This window comes from Pieris napi, chromosome 21, assembly GCF_905475465.1.
Source record: "Pieris napi chromosome 21, ilPieNapi1.2, whole genome shotgun sequence".
NCBI classification, from domain to species: domain Eukaryota; kingdom Metazoa; phylum Arthropoda; class Insecta; order Lepidoptera; family Pieridae; genus Pieris; species Pieris napi.
This window is the reverse complement of record NC_062254.1, coordinates 7,673,407-7,689,780: the sequence shown is the minus strand read 5'-3', so window position 1 is coordinate 7,689,780 and position 16,374 is coordinate 7,673,407.

Here is a 16,374-nt window from a genome sequence, read left to right as displayed (position 1 = left end):
TTTTTATGTATTTGATTTAATTAAAGATTTAAGTCGGCGCCTGGTAGATAGTACCGGTGACCCCAGAGCTGGTGCTTTCCACGCTCAACGAATAAGTATCCCAATACAGCAAGGAAATACTGCCAGCATTTTAAACGTACACTGCCACAGTTTTCTATTTATATACAGGATATTTTGATACAGGTATCACTTATTCCACGTCACTAATTTTGAAACGGTAGACTACTCATCGGCAAAGAAGACAGAGGGTGCCATCAAACAACACTTATTTTAAAACAAATATCGCAAATTAATTAGAAGTAGCCTGTCTAGCACTAGTCCCAGGCCCTTTTATAAACTAGATAATCCTTAACTTTATAGTAAGCCTTTTTACACATTTTTTCTTTAATACATTTCTTAAATTTATTAATAGGCAGAGATAAAAGAGCCTCTGCGATTTTATTAAAGAAGAGTATCCCTTTTCCCAAAAGAGAATTACTAACTTTAGATAGTCTAGTACGGGGAAATTGCAGCCTGCGTTTGTTCCGAGTATTAGCATTGTGCGTATATTCTATTTTAGTAAACTTATAAGTACTATATCATGTAAGTATTATTTTTTTATTAATATAAATATGATATGGCTATGTGCGAAGTTAAACCACAAAAAAAAAATAAAGAAAAATGCCTAAACAGAACTAAACAAAAAGAAGCTAAACAATTTGTTTTATATGTAAACAGTAATTCCAATCGTAAACAATCATTTTTGTTTCTAACAGTAAAAGAATTACGATTTCAGTTAGATCAATAAGGTTCAATCCATCTCGCAATTTTTCTTGTCAGGAACAAGGAATGCTTTGCTACTTTTAATATAATGTCGGATTCAATTTTATTACATCACAATCCATAGATTAAATATCCGAGTTTTTCGACATTCTTTAAAAGACTTAAATACATATTTTTATTTTCATCTCAGGTCTAATCAGACGTAATATTTCTAGTTCCATAAAAACAAATAGTGTTACGTTTATTCGTTCTCAAAATTAAGCGAATAGAGAGAAATGACTATAGCCTAACTGAAGCTAATTTTATTAATTAGATTTCTATATCTATTATAGGTATACATTGCTTCCCACTGCGCGGCAGCTATTTATAGAATATATGAAACTGCATCAGCGCTCTATGTGGAGACTAATTAACACTCGTGTACACATTTTTTTGATACAATATGGCTTCAAATTTCAAAACAACTCGCAGGTTTACTACTTACCACTCTGATAGTACCAATTTTAAAAGGTTCTGTTAACGCCCGAACCCAATAACCTATCTCCATCCATGACCCACTATGAGATAGTAATCTTAATCCGAATGTTGTAACAAGTGTGCCAATACCCAATCGACGGATTGTAATAGCCATTTGTCGATAAAAGCTATCCATGGGAGGTCGTATCGGTGTCTATGGATAGACCTTTGTATGAAAATGACAGTTGACGAAAGCTCGATTTCACCAGTTAATTATTTTAACAGATTTTAACTTACACCAGTTTTTTAAATAATTAAAAAACTGTTTGTTATGTTTTAAACATACACATGTATATTTTAATATTATTTGTACGGTTTTATTTACTTTATTTGGTTTACATTGGTTATCAATTATGAGTGAAAACTCGGTAAAATGGAACGACAAAGAGCATTTTATCCGTCGCCAAAAATGGATTGTCTTCGTAGGGTTTGGTTATTGCGATGCAGATAGGAGATCGATAGACTGTCACAATCTGATCTGAGATTGATTTCAATCTGAGATTGTGGATTGATTATTGGGTTCGGGCGTAAGTGTATATTGTGACAGGAAGATTATTTTTTAAGCCTACACACGGCTTTTAAATCAGAGGCAATATCGGAGAACTGGTGGGGAGCACCCTAGATCGCCTCGTGTGTAGGGTAGGTACCCTAATTTGAGTATGCTTCTACCGATTCGAACTACGAGCCGATTTCATCCCCACCACCATTGTCCCAATATCACCACTGATTTTAGAGCCGTGTGTAGACGCTTTTAGATAACATTAAGAGGGAAGCATTTATGGCTTCATTTCTGTTTGTAGTTCATGATTATTTTGTATTTTTTTAAATAGTAGTTTTAATGATTGGTTGGTTCTTAGGACGTATTAGTTCTGGTATAAGTAATTGTGATTTAAGTTATTGTATTATCATAGCAATAACAAAAAGAGCAGTGTTGGCCTAGTGGCGGTCGACTTTCATCCCTGTCGTAGGTTCGATACCCGGCTGTGCACAAAATGGCTTTCTGTCTATGTGCGCATTTAACATTCGCTTGAACAGAAAATATCGTGAGGAAACCGGCTTGCTTTAGACCCAATAAGTCGACGGCGTTAGGCACAGGAGGCCGATCACCTACTTGCCTAGATTAACAAATGATTATGAAACAGATACAGAAATCTGATGCCCAGACCTAAAAAGGTTGTTGCGCCACTGATGTATGATTATATTATCGTAACAAAAAAGATTTCCAAATCCGTTTGTTAAGCAATGGCAATTTAATTTAATAAAAATCTGGATATCGAAATTAAAATATCGTTCGTTAATCGTCCTCATTCAAAGACAATTTATTCATAGAAATATTTATTGTCTACAAGTCAAGTCGCTTAGTTTCTCAGTTCAAAGGCTTCTCAGGAAAACGTATCGATTTTCCGAAACGAAGGAGTGATAAAATGTGTCACATTTCGGTACAACTTGTACGCAATCCCGTTAAATTATTTTAACGAACTACGTCGGGGAGGAAGTTTTTCCTGACTGACAAATTCGTTGATTCGTTACGGGTATTTGCACTCTCAAACATACTAACTTTATAAAGCTGAAGAATTTGTGTAGTTGCTAATCTTAGGAAGTTCTTCTTTTTTTGGTGTCTCTTATTACATTACTCAGAGCAGTGTTGGCCTAGTGGCTTCAGCGTGCGACTCTCATACCTGAGGTCGTAGGTTCGATCCCCGGCTGCACTAATGGACTTTCTTTCTATGTGCGCATTTAACATTTGCTCGAACGGTGAAGGAAAACATCGTGAGGAAACCGACCTGTCTTAGACCCAAAAAGTCGACGGCATGTGTCAGGCACTGGAGGCTGATCACCTACTTGCCTAGTACTCGCCATAACAATTTTGATAATAATAATAACGTATACAATCCGTTTTTTAAATATTTTTCTATAAAAGACTATATTGTCGTCGGAGGTATTAAATAAGTTACGTAAATGGTATTGGAAACCCGGATGATTAAACACTACTACCTACCTATTTCTTTTAAAGTTTTGTATGATATTAACAGCAAATTCCAAATGCCTCTTAACCTATTGTTGAACATTATTTCCTTTAAATTCATATCTGTTACTTTTATTCCCATAGCTTGTTAATTATACAATCCTTGGGATCTCAAACTGTGTCTGTCTCTTTCACCACGCCTTCGATTTTGGGACCATTTCGTCACGATGTTCACCTTCAGGAAGCAACTTCAGCAATTACGCTCACTACCCTTGGTGCATAGCTGAGGTTGGCAGACCTGTTTTAGGCAAACCAAGTTGTCTAACTTGAGGTTTATTGCATTGAAAAATACGCATTGATAGAATGACGTTTTAGAGTCCCGCAAGAAATGAGCGTACCAATTCTAAGAAGGCCGGCAACGCATTTGTCGAGCCCTCTGGCACTGTGTATCCATGGGCGGCGGATTTATCATGTTTCACTTAACATATTGCCTTTTTATTCTCAGGGATTGCATAAAGATAATTTAATCATGTCTATTTGTATACATTTCTTTTATTATAATTCATTGTTTGTAATGGTTGCAGCTGATTTAAAACAGTGACGGAGATTCTATATCCACCCCTCATTCGTTCCACGCCCTTTATTTGAGAACTGACCGTAAATTTAAATTTAGAATCATATTTTTGTCATTGGGCGTGTTTGGCCGAAGTAAGTACTTACTAAACTTAGTAAGCCAGTAAGCATAAAAAAATTAAAGTCTTACAAGCTGACTGTAGCGCTTTTCGGCCAGGACAGACTTACTGGCTTATTAACATAACACAAAACACCGGTTTATGTCATATCCCGTACATAACCTCATAGACTGAATATAATTGACAGTACTAAATTTAGGAATATAATTTAATACGTGTGAATAGTTTCAAATGGATAATTTTATGAGAAATCTGAACAATGACAGGTCTGTTCCTGTCCGTTTTGTTTACATCAACAATAAGCAAAATGGCGTCGTATATTAAGCCATACTTACTGCGTTAGCACTTAGCACTTATTTTGTGTCCCGGCCGAAAATTTTGTAAGCATAGTAAGTGACTTACTAAATTTAGTAAGTACTTACTTCGGCCAAACACGCCCATTAACTTTCATAATTGTATATTATAAATCAGTCGTTCGATTTTTAAATATTTTATACAAAAATTTAAAAATCGAACGACTAAAACTCAGAACTCCTAAATCTGTATAGCGTGTGCCTTCACCGCAGTGGAAACTGGGCATTAATTATTTCTACCTGGCCCGTGCCGACCTTCTCTTACAACCCTTGTTTACCAATTTAGGCCATTACTACTTAATCTTTAGGATTATCTCCGTCTGAGATTATCAAATCAAACGGTTAAACGTGGAATAGTAATAAAAGAAAAAGTATCTTCGTTGCCTTGCAACTCGATCACGCATTCGAGAATGCCTTTTTGCAAAACAGGCGAAGATGCCTACCGCATTGAGGTTTTTTGTGTTTGTGTATTGGATAAGCTTATAAGCTAAACAATTATGTTACACGAAAGGATAAAGACACAAGGAAGAAGTGGCTATTTGATATTTTCTTCGCTCCTTGCATTTTTGTAGCTTGTTAACCGCATTGGGTTTGAGATAAAGCTTTACATTTGATTTCTACTGCAGGGAGCTGTAACACTTTTTACTTATAAAAAAATACGTTTATTATGGAACATAAGATACAGGTATCACTTATTCCACGTCATTAAATTTGAATCGGTAGACATCCCTACTCATCGGCAAAGAAGACAGAGGGTGTAGGCCGAGAGAAAAAGCCGGCGTAAAAAACTCTCGGTACTATTTTAAAATTGCAAATCATCAAACAACACTTATTTTAAAACAAATGTCGCAAATTAATTAGAAGTAGCCTGTTTAGCACTAGTCCCAGGCCCTTTTATCAACTAGATAATCGTTAATTTTTTTCTTTAATACATTTCTTAAATTATTTAAATCGTTTTATCTTTTAAAATGGACATAAACTACTCAACTCCACCAAATGTTTTTTCAATTCCTACTTCAAGAAACGATGACGAAAAATGGAAAGAAACAATGTACTTTTTTGGAGTTTGGCAACCAGATAGGTCCTTAGAAAAAAAATACAGTTTAATAATTTAGGAGAATTTGGAGTAAGGTTTTTTGTTATAGAACAGGAGCAAATGGGCAGAAGGCTCACCTGATGTTATACCCACAGACACTCAATGCCAGAGAGCTCGCGAGTGAGTTGCCGGACTATTTTTTTTTTAATCTTTTTTAAATTAGTAATATAGGTAATGTTACTTAGGGAATAATAATATATAGATATATGTAATATGAGGCATGAACTATTTATGCAATAAACGGAAAAGTTTTTTAAACGATAAATTTGAACCCAAGATAAAATAAAAAGTAATCTCCCGGCCGGAACGTATATTTGTCCTGACCGGATATTGAATCCGGATCTCTCGTGGGCAGGTGCCTGCACCAGATGCCAAACGATCAATTATAATAGGCGGTCATAGTGCGTTCACAGTAATATACTTTTATAGTACAAGTATAAATGTGAATCTTTAAGAGTTCTCATTAATCCAAATTCCATAATGACTGAATGAATGAATGATTTCATTAGAGTTACGTATGTAAAACCAGTCAAGGGGAAGTAGACAATCACTAGTAGAACAACTTTCGCTGGACTGCGTGGAAATATAAAACGCGAACAATATACAAATTTACTTAAAGACACCGAGACAAACGAGTCGGAATCTTGGTTAATATAATGGTAGAATTGAAGGGTTGTATTTCCGGCTACACATAACATTTATTACTAACGAAACACACACACAGAAACACAAAATAATAATTAAAAAAAAAATTGTGTGTTCTGGTTATTACTGGCCCTGGCTCAGTATTATGCTGAGGAGCAGACTGTTCCACAGCGCTGGTCATTCAGCCAGAGACCACAAAAGCTAGATTGCGCCTCAGTCGAAAAAAAAAAAAATTGTAGAAAAAATAATAATTGTAAAAACTAACAGCGTAAGTAAAGAAGGCTTGTGTTTTTTTTTGTTACAGGAGGTAAACGGGCTGGAGGCTCACCTGATGTTAAGTGATAACGCCGCCCATGGACACTCGAACTGCCAGAAGGCTCGCAAGCGCGCTGCCGGCCTTAAAAAAGCCTTTGTAAAAGTACAAATAAAAACAAAAAAAAAGAGTAATTCAGGCCTAAGTTTCGAGTTAGGTTAAGCACATATACATACATAATGGTAAAACTACAAAAACCGTTAAATCCAGTAAACTTAATCGCCAAATTGACTATAAGTACAAAAATGTATGGCGTTTAATCAGGCGCTGTACTAATTAAAATTGACGGTTTTAAAAACTTTATAATAAGCAGACCTGATTCGAATCTAGGCTAGTTTTTCTGAAACAGGTTTTGATAAAAAGGACGTACTGTATTCGGTCAGTATTTTAAAATTAATTGCATTCATGAATAGTGAATTTTATTTTTGCAGGTGGAAATTCAATCAATATTTTGTTAGCTTAAACCGTACAAGTGGCATATAGCAAGATACACAGATAAAAGGTGGACTTTAAAGACAACTGTATGGAGGACAAGGGGAGGCAGAAGAAGAGGGCGCTCCAAGAAAAGGTGGATAGAAGAAATGGAAGCGGTAGCAGTAAGCGAATGGAAAAAGAAAGCCAAAGACAGAGTCAGTTGGAAAAATCTGGAGGAGGCCTTAACCGCGAAGGGGTTCCAATCGACGGTGCTGAAGGTAGCTAGGATATAGGATATATATCCTATATACATATTTATTCACTTAATGCTAAAAATTGAAGGACCAAAATGTTACATAATTTTTAAAAGTTAAATTATTATTTTCAAAATTTCAACTGTGGAAAGCGATTTTTTATTTTTTTATAGAACGTCAGGTGATGTCATGAGATACACCCACGGACACTCTCAGTGACAGAGAGCTCGCCAGTGCGGTGCCGTTGAAAAATTGGTACGCTTTTGAAGGACCCTAAGTCGAAGTGGTTCGGAAGTACTTCAGTGACGAATTTGGGTTTACAACCACTTTTTTCTTAATAAAAATCTCTTTGTCCCATGCGCGACAGACAGTCCCTTATGCAGTGGGTGTTTCAGCGCAGAGGAATCAGTCACCCACGTAGTCCTGCGTAGCTTCCCAACAAACAGAAATCCTCGGAGCAGTGAGGTCGCTCCTTGAAGCCCGCGAAGTGCCCAAGAAACTTCTGAGCTTAGTAAAGTCCTGGCTTAATCAGCCAGGAATTTTACGCACAACGTACCAAATGGGCGTCTAAGTGCGAAAACTGAGTCCACACTGCTGGGTTTACAGCAAAAGTTAAGAAATCCAAGGGCTTCTTATCAAGTAATGGTAAAAATCTATAAAAAGTGATGATGAGGAACTAACGTTAAAAAAATGATATTGTCAACTATTTTCATACAATGTCCAAAAAAAATTTCATCCTAACTCATTTGAAATTACAATAGAAAGATGCGAACTATTTTTGCATTTTAGAAACTGTTAAAACTAGTTTTGTTCGAAGGTCATTGATCTTGTATGTATGAGAGCGTCTTAGATAATGTATTATAAACATTTGTTAGTTACTGTTGTATCTCACGCTTGTTTTGGCCAGGGTAAATTGTGACCAAATACTAAATATTCATTTCAGGGTTAGTGAAGAAGTAATATATACGCTATTTTCGGTACTTCTTACTACTTAATACTAATACTAAGGTACAATAAACGAAAAAGAGGAAGACAATCTAAGGTGGACCAAATTAAGGAAACAGCAGGTAGTATACAACAGAGAATGGCGCAGTGCAGACAAGAATGCCGCGATTTGGAGGAGGCCTTTGTCAAAAAGGGCACATAGATACCTAAAAAGAATGAGATCATATGGCTAGGCTATTATTATAATTCTTTGTGTGTTACTAGCTGATCCGGAAATGTTTCTTGCGCCATATGAAGATTATTAGTTCCATCGCTATTATAAATGGGGATTAGTGGTAGAAGGGATAATCATCCCTTCTATATTTGTTTTTTAATACCAAATAAAAATTTTTGTCTAAAATAAAACAAAACATGTTGGGGTCACTCTTATCACTTAGGGGTATAAAAATAGTTTACGACATAATTTCAGCAGGGTTGGCCTAGTGGCTTCAGCGTGCGATTCTCATCTCTGAAGTTTGAATTCGATCCCCGGCTGTGCACCAGTGAACTTTCTAGGTGCGCCTTTAACATTCGCTCAAACGGTGAAGGAAAGTATCGTGGGAAAACCGGCTTGCCTTAGACCCAAAAAGTCGATGGCGTGTGTCAGGCACAGGAGGCTGATCACCTGCTTAACTATTAGATTGACAAATTATCATGAAACAGATACAGAAATCTAAGGTTCAGAACTAAAAAGGTTCTAGTGCCACTGATTAATAGCATCTTATACCTATCACGAAGTTTTGTATGCAATTTGGATCTAGTATATCAATATCCGTAACGCTGATGTCGCCAGAATCTCAGCGTAGAAGGCACGAGGCAGCCCTATTGAGGGTCTATAGGTAGATGGAAAAACTGTAAATATAATGGCTATGTTTTGTTGATAAATAACTTATTAGGCCAACAGCCAGCAAATGGCGGGAAGTGACAGGATAGGGATAAAGGTTTTCGTTTCGGAAATACATTTTGGGTCGGCGTGTCAGCGGAGTGAGGCATATATGTTTATATATCTTTCTTCTTTTTCGATAACTTTACACTTACTTTACACATTTTTTTTAGATAGATTCAGAAAGAGTAATTTTCTTATATTTTAATTACAATAATTAACTGCTTACACATATGATGAGGAGCATGATGTAAAAGCTTACAAGAATTTCGTAAAAAAACGTTGATTCAAAAGAGGATCGAACATTTTTCAGCCAGTTCTTCTACTTAAGGCCGTAGAAGGCACTAGAATAACTGGCTCAGTTTTGAGAACTGGTAGTAAAAATAAGAAGCAATATTTAACTGCTGTTCATAAGTGTACATTGTTCGTTTACATATTCATGTACATTACGTACATGAATAATTGAAATATTGGTTTATGATTTATAGACATAATCTCCTATATTCTGTCGTTTAATTATTAAGCTGGATTCTTTTTTCTGTTTTAATTAAGTTGTATCATTGGGTTTTATAATAATAAGAGACTATTGATTTATCCGAATATTCGTAGATATATACTATACCGTACATCACCATCACTCAGTGATATTTGCGTACGATCCGCAAAGCACCAATAAATATTTCCGGACACAGCCTGATTTTTTTAAATAAATGACATAGACACAGACAAATGTCTACCAAATACTCCTTTTGCGGTTTTAAATAACATATATTTGAGATAAACTTATCTATAAAAATCTTCTACGTGAAAACTGTCCTAATTAATTTCTTTATTTTTTATTATTGTACAAATGTTATTTCTGGTTAGTGCGCTAACTTAACTACGCACTCATATGTTAGTTCGATAGATCGCCCGTTGTTATATTTTATGTTACCAAATTTTTTGTACTCTTAAACATGATAACACATATTGACATATTTCACCTATAATATAATATTTATCAACAACTTCAATCTGAACTTGAATCTAATGAACCTGCCAATAATTCGTCCTTTGTACAGTGCGAATTTTAAATAACAAACGCAAATACAACCATCAAAAGCCTCCATATCGTATATTGATGTCTACTCCTTTGTCTGTAAATATTTTATTAGAACAGTGCGCATTGGTATTCCGTCGCGTCAACGCCCGAAGGAAATGTAAGGGAAAATTACTTTGATGTAAAAATGTGTTTATTCACATAGACTATTAATTATTCTTAGTATGATTCTTAGCTAAGTTTTAAGGTATTTTTTAGGTTTAAAGACTTTATTTCTCAAAAAAGACAAAAAATGTCACTTACATAAGAATAATACTCTCGATTAACATAAAATTGTAGTCGTTCTTAAAATAATCGCAATAAAAGATAGCCGTACATGCAATAAACTTAAAAATAAAAGTAATTAAAGAAATATGAATTAAAAGTAATTATAAGAAATGAATTTAAAAGTAATTTTGTTTAACATATTCACTTAGTTAACATACACACATATTTTTTACAACAATATAAACCACAACTTGGTTATAAAAAAGTAGTAAAGTTTATTATAGTCAAAAGATGGCTTTTTATGTCAAAATGTAATGAGTTTTAATGTTGACTTAAGCCCTGATGGCCATCTTAAACTGAAAATATTTCACGCTTTTTCGTTTCGTTTCGTTAGAGGCGTTTTCTTTTTTGTTCTTTTTAGTTCTGTCAGATTCTAGAAACATTAAGACATATCGGAAGTAGAAGATGCGTACTTAGTTGTGTGTTGTTTTAATTGATAGAAACCATTCTACGTTCTTTTGTATACGGTGGTACAGCCCTTAAATTCTCCGGTATATGTAATACTAACTACTTTTCAGGCTCATAGAAACAAATAGCTTTTAAGTTTTTAGTTTGTTATTAATATTTTTTTTTGTATTACCTACTTTAGATTAAGGATTCTGCACTTCTCGCACGCATCATGTTTCTTTTTTTTTTTAGTTTTTCTCTTAACTAGGGTTGCCTGGAAGAGATCGCTTATTAGCGATAAGGCCGCCCGTTGCATCCCTTATAATTTTTATGTATTGTGTTTCTTTTATTTGCAACAAAGTGTAAATAAATCAATAAAAAATAAAGAATCCGGAGGCAGGCCCATGCAGCCAGTTCTGCCCCTTAAAACTCCGTAGCTCAAGTGATTCATATTCCAACGTGCCCAGCAAAAACGCAGATGGGTACAAGTAATTTTAATATTTACGCCGGCAAAAATTCCCGTGGTTATACTCTTTATAGCATTAGGTTATATTTTATTTCATAGGGTTTCAAACGGCTCACCAAATCTTAAGTGATGGACATTGTCAGAAGGCTCGCAAGTGGCAGCATTTTAAGAATTGGTACGCTCTTTTCTTGGAGTCGAAATTGCACGGAAATACTTCAGTGGGCAGCTCAGTTGTTGAACAACGGTCTTCGGTTGTCTTCTGTCTTCGACAATACATTAATATTGGTACCATCATTGTTCTGTTTGTCTGTAGTAAAAAAGTACAACAAATTTATTAAATAACAATATTTCTTATTTGTATTAATTTACTTCTTGAATTAAAAACATATTAATTGGTTCATTTATATATGTCACCGTAAAATTGTAAACACCGTTAGATTGTAATCTATCTCGCGAGATTATAAACTGTCGAAAGATTGTGAACCTCAACGAACTGCTTACAATTTAACGTATTATTATTCGGTAAAAATGGTTATTGCAATAATGCAATAACCATTTTTACGGTAATAAGCGGCGGTAAAATGGTAACATTTTAAAAGGCTTTAAGGGTGTTATTATAATTACATACATCTATTATATTTATTATAATATATCAAATAGTCAACTTAATGGTAATATTAATGACCACGCTTACTGAAAAGCACTCGAAACGTCGCGCGTGCTATAGTCTAATAAAGACATTTATATATAGAAGCTAGGACAATTAAATAATTCTCTGTTTAGAAGTTCTATTAATGTTGTTTTTGATTTATCGCGTGTATTATTTTATTAAAAATAAAATATATATTTTAGCAAAACCATTACCAGCTTTGTACTGTTCGTTCTGTTGATAGACTGATTAGATTGCATAATAATAATCACTTATTTGCAAGTATATAGTTTAGGTACAATAATGTGATGGTACAATCTGAGTTTCACATATTCTGGCACACCTAATGGCGTGCAAATTTATCTTCATAATTAAAAGAATTTCAGATTACCTATCTAATATATAAAATTCTCGTGTCACAGTTTTCGTTGCCATACTCCTCCGAAACGGCTTGACCGATTTTGATGAAATTTTTTGTGCTTATCCGGTATCTATGAGAATCGGCCAACATCTATTTTTCATCCCCCTAAATGTTAGGGGTAGTCCACCCCTAAATTTTTATTTTTATTTTTTAGACAAAATTTTTAATTTCTATTTTTTAATGCTGTATCATAAAAACAAAAACAACCCCTAATTTCACCCCTCTACGATCAACCCCTATTTTTTATTATAAATTAATACATGGCAAAACGACGTTTGCCGGATCAGCTAGTTACAATATATAATCATTATCAATAATTATTTTATCATATTATTACATAATCAAATTAAAATTAATGACAATGTTTTAAATAATCAAATTTTTTTTTTCCAAAAGTAGTTTATTAAAAATCATTACTGTACTTTTATGTAGTTACTTTTTCTATCTATATACATATTATATCCTATAGAAACTATAGTTTCAAGGAATTTCTTCGCTGCTTCTATATTTTTATTACGTCTTTCTATATAATTATTATTTAATCGCATATAACAAAATTAAATACTTCGACAAGACTTTAACATCATTACACAAAAGGCTCTTATAGGTAGATAGATTAACGCAACGATTTGTCGTTTACACACAAAAATACTATAGCAAAGGGCCTTTATCCTGGCGTACGCCGACTCGGCCTCATTTTATGGGAATGGAATGGGAAGGGAGGCGCCCACTAAACGGGATGCTCCACCAATTTACATTTATGAAGACCTATTACAGATTCCGGAATGTTTGCTTTCGATAATTAAAAACATCTCTGTCTCAGGTGTAAGCTTGTCAGTAAATTGTTTATTTAATTTGAACTTATTGTTTCTGCTGATGCTTTCGTTTGTTCAAATAATAATAGAAGCTTACGTAGTAGCTAGTGGCTACTTTAGGCATATTTCTAGGAGAGAACTGAATAGTCTTGACGAACTAGTAAAGAAGGGACGAGTGTTTGCAGGAGAAATCGATTTCGATCGCCGTTGATCTGACCAAATTAAGACAATTATGGGTTATACCCTAGCTGATGTGTGGAAGAATGTCCAGCGCTGTGGAACAGTCTGCTCAGCATAATGCTAAGCCAGGGCCAATTACAACCACAGCACACACGCATAACATACCTAAAACGTACCTTGTCCTTTAAAAGATTAGTTATCATTCTTTTTCTTCTTTGATTATTGTTATTTTGTGTGTTTCTGTGTGTGTGTTTTGTTAGTAATACATGTTATGTCTATGTCAACATACAATGCCCTGAGTCAAGCTGAGGATAGTGGTGTGAAGGCAGCATGTCGACGTATCGGTTAGGGCTTCAAGACAGGAACATCCTTCAGTAATGAAGACTACGAAGGAGGCCTACACTCTAAGAGGATTTTTATTTGTGTGTTCGTAGTCATAGGTGCACAATTCAATTCTCAAAGAATGTATGTGTAATAAAAAAAATATAAATTATTTTAAAGAACCGTTTTACCATCCTATGATATTAAGAACATGAAACATGCGTTTGTTTTTATGATTTTATACGCTGTTAAATGATTTTTACCATTATAACACAAAGATAAAATATTAAAAGCCCACACATTTAGTACTTGGTTGAGTGAAACATGTATTATTTTTCCAGAGAAACTAAGTCAAAGAGGTGTGCCCATATTGGAAGAAGAAATCATATCTCAGAGTGAAGTAGTTTTAATTTAATTAGATAGTTACTGATATACGTATATATTTGAGTTTGTTTTGTTATTTTTACCTTTGCATGGCATTTTATATTTTGTAGATATGTATTTAAATTCTGTATTGCAGCATACCTACAGTATTTTTTTACGTTTGGGTTGTATGGAAAAAAAAACTGCTTTCAGCTAAAGGCAACAACAGATCGCCGTAAATGGGCAAAGATTTAAATCTTTTGTCTTTTTTTTCCTCATGTTAAAACATAAAGTTATTTTGATGTAGTGAAATGTTATTATTACTTCCTCTTATGAGCGAGCCATAGCTTTAACAAGGAATATAAAAGTTAGTAAAAAGTACTTATTTAATTGCCATGAGTCGCGTGATTTTCACCTAGTTGAATTTCCTCACCGAAGTTTGGAAATTGTGTGTCAATTTCGGTTCAACAAAAGGGGAAACTGGGATTACTCTCTCCAAAATTTATATCTTCATACGGAGCAATACTGCAACTGCAAAATATTAATAGCTTTTCTGTATTTTCGGTTTCGTATTATACAAATATCCTTTCTCTTATCGGAATAAATGCTCTGATTTGAAAGATATAATCATTTTAAGTGGGTAGCTTTCTTTTTAGTATACCTAGGTGATCAGTCTCCAGTGCCTGACACATGCCGTCGACTTTTTGGGTGTAAGACATGTGGGTTTCCTCACGATGTTTTCCTTCACCGCTCTAGCAAATGTTAAATACGCACATAAAAAGAAAGTCCATTGGTGCACAGCCGGGGATCGAACCTATGCCCTCAGGTATGAGAGTCGGCCAAAACATAGCAAAAAACAAGCCACTAGGCCAACACATAGATTTTCATTACATTGATTTAAATTATTTATTCTATTTGCATCAATACAATTCTTTAGATAGAGGACCTTTTTTTTACAGATGTAACTTAGGTAGGTATATTGTAGTATTGTATTGGTGATGTAATTTTTAAATTTGGTCGTGTATTTCTACTTAAGAAGGCTTTCTCAAAGCAACTGTGTGATCCAATGTTAAGGTTTAATAAGTTGATCCCATGATGGCGTTAAAGAAAAACTAGGCCCGCTAATTATCATTTCCTTAACTTGGAACGAATCGCTAATTTCTATTACAGAGAAAGCAAACGTTTACCCGTATAAAAAGGCATAATAGAAAGTATATTTTTAAAATTAATAGGCCTTGCGTCACGTCAACACAAACGTGATATAATCAATTGGCTATAAATATACAAGAAAAGAGCCAAGGTGTATGGCCTATATAATATTGATCATACAGAATAAAGTGAGTTTGATAATTGGGTACTTGATGATCCGGTGAACTTCGTATCACCTATATATGACACCGTAAAATTGTAAACACCGTTAGATTGTAATCTATATCGCGAGATTATAAACTGTCGAAAGATTGTGAACCTCAACGAACTGCTTACAATTTAACATATTATTATTCGGTACCTAGTTATATGAAATTGTTGGAAAGTAAAATTAATCTGTAATTGACCAAAGAAGTTTGAATGATAACTAAGTTAGTGTAGTACAATCTACCGAATAATAATACGTTAAATTGTAAGCAGTAAGCTGAGGTTCACAATCTTTCGACAGTTTATAATCTCGCGAGATAGATTACAATCTATCGGTGTTTACAATTTTACGTTAACATATATATGACAGTGCAATGGCGCTGCTATCAGTTGCCATTGTCATTATAATTTAATAACATCAAAGTCAAATCGGTTCAAAACCGTTGGTTATATTTGATTTGCGAATATTAATAAATGTACAATTTATCCACTATTTGATAGTCTGTAGTAATTTCATAGTCTTTGAAGCAATGGTGTTAGTGTCAGCTTCCATTGTTGTGTCAAAACTTAATTCAACATTTTTAAAAGAGACCAAAGAGATCGTACTTAAATACAAAACACAAATTAAATAAATATATGACAACCAAATTACATTTTTTTATTTTTAAAAATACTTTTGTATAAACTTAACTTACTTAAATACAATTGTCGTTCTTTAGTATTTTTATTTACTTATTATTTATGTTTCCCACCGTTTAAACCTTCCCTGAACTTCCACTTGGTTCAAGATCATAATAAGCCAAATCGGTCCAGCCATTCTCAGGTTTTAGCGAGACAAACGAACAGTCATTTTTTACAAGAACTTTAGGACCTTCTACATTGAGCAATTAAACGCAATAAAAGTACTAAGGGCGTGAATGCGCACTGGCATAGAAAAAAAAACGTAATTTGTCTACCTGTGAGCTGTTAGCGGGTGCCCCTTTTTTATATACGAAGTGAATTCGCATATAGTTGCAGCTCTCTGCTAATTATAGAGCCGAGTGAGCAATTAGAATACCACCTCTTAAGCTACCATGGCCGCATTTAAAGGAAGATGCTACCCGAGACTTTGAAAACCACCGTCCATGCGTTGGGTTGTCTTTCTCCCTAAATTATGGCGAGGGGGCGATGGC